We start from the raw sequence: 5045 nt of genomic DNA, 5'->3' as shown, positions 1-5045 counted from the left end.
GTTGGCTTTGTTCACACATGCGAACTCATCCTTCAAATGCTCATAAATACAGTAGCCTACACACACACACACACAGTACATTCATTGTAGTCAGCATTCCACTACATGCCCCACTGAGGGATATGTATACTGTAGGATTTAGACCCTCGTCTAATTATAGCAGAGTTGACCAATCAATTAGTTCGTTGGATCGCGTTAATATCCGGTGTGTCTGTAGAAGAGAGCAGTTTGGAATTTATATGTTTTTGGAATCGTGTATTTCAAACTGAAGCATCATGCAGCCACATTTTAACAGCCTTACTCAAGTTGAAACAGCTTCCGACGTCGTATCCTGCACGATAATCTCAAAAAATCTCCGCCCTTATTGGCAAACAAATCCCAATGTTCACCACATGGACCGACACAGATTTTTGGTAATTTTCCGTACTTCCCAAGACATCATCTGGTTTCAACAGCGCCAAGGGAAACCGCAGAAAAAAATATTTCAATACTTTTGTCATCTTTCTTTGTCTTTAAAATGTGGGATTTACATTCAGAATACCCGATTCAAATGCGCAAAACTTTTTGTCTATGTTCTGGGTTCGTAAAGTTCGGATAGTTTCCTGGAAAGTTTTAGTCCACTTCCAAATTGTCCAACCGTCGAACGCTTCCACTTCAGAGATTCCACTGTAAGAAAGATATTTACTTAAGCCGCACAGCTATTGTCTTGAGCGTACGACTTGAGTTTCCAGTACAGCTGGATAGGAGGGAGGGAGGCTAAGAGAGGGAGGGAGACCCCCCACCCTCCCATCCAAGCAGACAGCGCGACTCGACCCAGATCTTACCGATGTGATGGATGGACGCGAACCAGAAACAACAATTCTATTTGAGTGGAGCATTGTGTGTCAGTCGGTGCCAGCGTGCGTGTGCGTTTGCTTCCTCGCAACACCCGTGCGCCCACCGTGAAAACACACTCTTCGTGACATACGCACAGAGCGAGCTGAGGAGAGAGTGGGAAATGTTTGGGAGGCATGGCAACCTATTTCCAAAATGGAATAAAAGCTTGGCAGCAGATGGACTCGTCTGTAGGCCCGTGGCACTCCTTTTTTCCTGTAATTGGAGAGCACTTTGTGGGCCTGGCATCGAGCGGAGTTGTCCGGGCCCGTGTAAAAAAAAAAAAGAAAACAATTCAAAATGCTAGATTAGAAGGAGTAGCACAGAATACCATCAACAAACATGCTAGCCATCTGCTCCTCATAAAGCTGATTTGCGACTCCCGTGTTCCCATCTTTCGAAGATTATCTCCCGCACGTTAACGCTCAACTCTATCAGTTGCCCACTGCTATAAACGTGGACACTTCCCCAAATTTACAGTTTTAGATTAGATTAGAATTTGCTCTCATGGAGAGTCCCTCATCTAGACAATGTTAATTCATGGAAATTAAGGCCGTGGTATACCACGTCTGCTCGTGTCTACTTCGTCATTTCGGAGAAGTGAGCGACATCCTGGAGTGATCTCCGGTCATTCGCAGGGTAAAAATACACGACAGTTCACACGCAAACACACTCATTCAATGCCAAGTGTTCTTGTGAGTTTTAATCCACACTTGTCAATTACATGTTTCAAAAGAGAGGGATTGAGGAAGATGGGATGCTTCATCAGTGGAAATTTGAAGCATGGCAACAATTTTAGTGGCACGCCACTGCCAGTAGATGGCAGCAATAAGATCAGCCCATTTTTGCCCGAGCCATGATCAACTGCTACGCTCTAAAGCACGTGTCAAAGTGGCGGCCCGGGGGCCAAATCTGGCCCGCCGCATCATTTTGTGTGGCCCAGGAAAGTAAATCATGAGTGCCGACTTTCTGTTTTAGGATCAAATTAAAATGAAGAGTATAGATGTATATTAAATTTCCTGATTTTCCCCCTTTTAAATCAATCATTGTCATTTTTTAATCCATTTTTTCTGTGTTTTTAGTTCAAAATCATTTTGTAAAATCTAAAAATATATATAAAAGAATCTAAAATAAAGATTGTTTTAGATCTATAAAAAAACTGAATATTCAGGGCTTTTGATCCAGTTCTTTTAATCCATTTATAAAAAAATATCTAAATATTATATCTAAAATGGTCCGGCCCACATGAAACTGAGTTGACGTTAATGCGGCCCTAGCTAATGACACCCTAGCTCTAAAGAATGATAAAATAGAGTTAATCTGAACATGGCTTCGTTCGTGCCTTACTTAAACTCATATAATTCTTGGAGTGCAGTTTTTGTTGGTTATGCTTTTAATGGTTAATATGAGAAACTGAATGTAGCACCAAAACCATTGCGTGGATGGTTGCTCAGCTTGTTGGCCCAATATTTGATAAATCTGTCAATTTAAAAAAAAAAAAGTTGACATTTGAACAATGCCATCCTTCCATCCAATCTCTTCCACCCTCATCCCGATTCGGGTCGCTAGTGAGTGCGTCTTACTGAAATCCACGTAATGGTTTTGTTACTTCTCCTTAGTTGTTGTCATGCAAATGTTCCCTCGGACTGCGTGGGTCTGAGATTCCCAGTCTCGGGGTGGCTGGCACGGAACAAAAGCCGGCATTAGGACACATTTAAAGGATGTAAATCAAACCGCGACGCCAGGCCGCAGGGGAGGGAACGGCATTGACGGGGGGAGCCATGGCGACAAAGTGTCGGGTTGCACTCTGTCAACTTGGAGTGGGGAATAGTCAATCAGTGACATGCGACACTGCCGGCCACCTGTCTGCCGGCGTTTAGTGTCCGAGAGCACATAAGCGCTTGGCCACCACGGGCTAACGGGGACGCGAGACAAGACCGGCCAGCTGTCCCGGACAGCGACCGAGAAGCTCACAATCCTCATTTCGGCCAGCCAACACTTTTCTATAAAGCTTGTGCTCATTAGGGGAACCGGAGCCTATCTCGGCCCACTGAATTTTGATCACCAGCACAATGGATGCTTGTTTTAGTCCCGTCGGCGGCATTCGTGTGACGCAAAATCCAAATCAGCCACGGCCCGTTGTCTATTCATTCGTCCAGTCCGCCAATTTTCTTCAGGGTTTGTCCTCATTAAAGTTGAGTGGAGCTTTCAGTTGACTTTGTCTGGAATGTCTTTGCCACTTATGAAATAGTTGACCAGTTCGGGGGGCCGCTTTTTCCTACACTTTGGTCAAGATGAGCGATGGCGTCTTCATCTGAAATCAGGATACTAGAACGGTCATTTTGGGCATTCCATGATGCAGCAACCACTAATTTGGAGACATTTGAAAGTGGGTCTTGAAGTGGAAGCAGTTGGGGGAAAAAAAAACCCAAAAAACGCTTGCTGTTTCTGTTTCACGAACAGCAAGCATTTTTTGTGAAAATGAAAACAACACCCGTGTACTTCACACACAAAAAAAGTGTGAACACAAAAGCTTGTATTTAGGTGGATATTTTTGACACCAACATTTTATTAATCATTATTTCTTAGGTGTTTTAAAAATTAAAATCACCAGTTATTTTCTTAGTATATTTACAGTAACTTATTGCCAGCCATTGACAAGCATAGGCTTCCAATTCATTTAACCTGTAGATGCTAAACAACCATTCCATTTTGACTGGACATGATCTCCCAATCAAAATGGATTGGCGGCCCTTGAGTTCAAAAAGCGCCCTTGAAACGACTCATCTCGACGAGCGATTCGACATATGAGCGCGGTCACAGAACGACGTGACTTCCTCCCACAGACAGATGTAAAAGTCAGTTTACACAACAGGACCCGTCTTTTCGGAAGTCCTCGAAAGAAGCTCTCCGGAGAACGGTTCCAATGGTGCGGCGCTCCTTAAAAGGCAGGCATCCGACAGAAACCCGTCGCCGTGTTGACCTGCTTTGAGGGAAGTCGCTGTGCTTTTTTTCGCTGACAAAGTGAAAGAGAGTTTGCTTTGAAAACACAGACGGCGTTTGCCCGCGTGTAATCGTCCAAGCCGCTGTTGATTGGGCCTTTTCCTGTCTGCGCCGGCTGGCCACAATGCTCCCTATTTATAGTCGTTTGGCCTCAGATATTAGCGCCCCGTCTTGCTCGCTCATTCGTTTCCTGCCAGAAAGGAAACACGTGTGCGTGTGGTCTACTGACCTCTGGGATAAGCTGCCTGGCGCACTGCGTGGTTATTGATGACCACCCATTTGAACCCGGGGGGCCGGCAGCGAACGATCACGTTGCAGCGATTAATGCGAGGCAACACCCGGAGAACCGCCTTCGAAGGAAAAGCCGCCGCTGTCCGGGACATCCTGTTATTGGATGGAAACCCAGCAGGGCAGCCGGGAATTCTCCTCTCGGTGTCGGAAAAACAATCGTCAAACGGGTCTTTTGATAAGCGTCGTGCTCTTAATGCAACTCAAAAGGAAGTCTTTTACAAAGTGGCAGATTCTTGGAGAGACTTGAGAAAGACGTGATAGGAAATAGGGAAATATGGCTATTCCGTTTCTGGATTCAATTTGTATGCCATAATCTCCCCGGAATCCTGTTCTTCTGGACAGATTTCCTCCTCTGACCCGATTTCATATTCCGACTCATCGCACGATAAAGGCAACGAGTCTGGACTGCTGTTTTCCATTGAGTCTTACGCGCTCTGATTGTAAAATTTCGTGAGGTATGGATCTGTGTAGGTACTATATACATATTTTATATATATATATATATATATATATATATATATATATATATATATATACATATACATATATATATATATATATATCATGCATTTCTGAATGTACTTCGGCTACACGCATGGCATTTTACACTTTTAAATGTGACCCAGTTTGTTCATCTGTCTCAGATTTGGTTAAAAATAATCTTACAGTCAAGGACATTAAACGCTACTTTGGAGGTTTGGCATTTACTCTACAGCCTGCAAATGTGTGACTAATATTTCACTATTCTGGATGGAGACTTTTCTTAAGAGTGCGTTTGGTTTTCCCAATCAAGCGTCGTCGCTGAATCTGTCATCCTTGCGTTCGCGCTCGCTTGTCAAACTGGCGTTTGTTCCTCGTTTCCAACTGGCAAAACCAAA

The sequence above is a fragment of the Stigmatopora argus genome, chromosome 11 (genome assembly GCF_051989625.1).
Source record: "Stigmatopora argus isolate UIUO_Sarg chromosome 11, RoL_Sarg_1.0, whole genome shotgun sequence".
Taxonomy (NCBI): domain Eukaryota; kingdom Metazoa; phylum Chordata; class Actinopteri; order Syngnathiformes; family Syngnathidae; genus Stigmatopora; species Stigmatopora argus.
Note: the sequence above shows the minus strand (reverse complement) of the source record.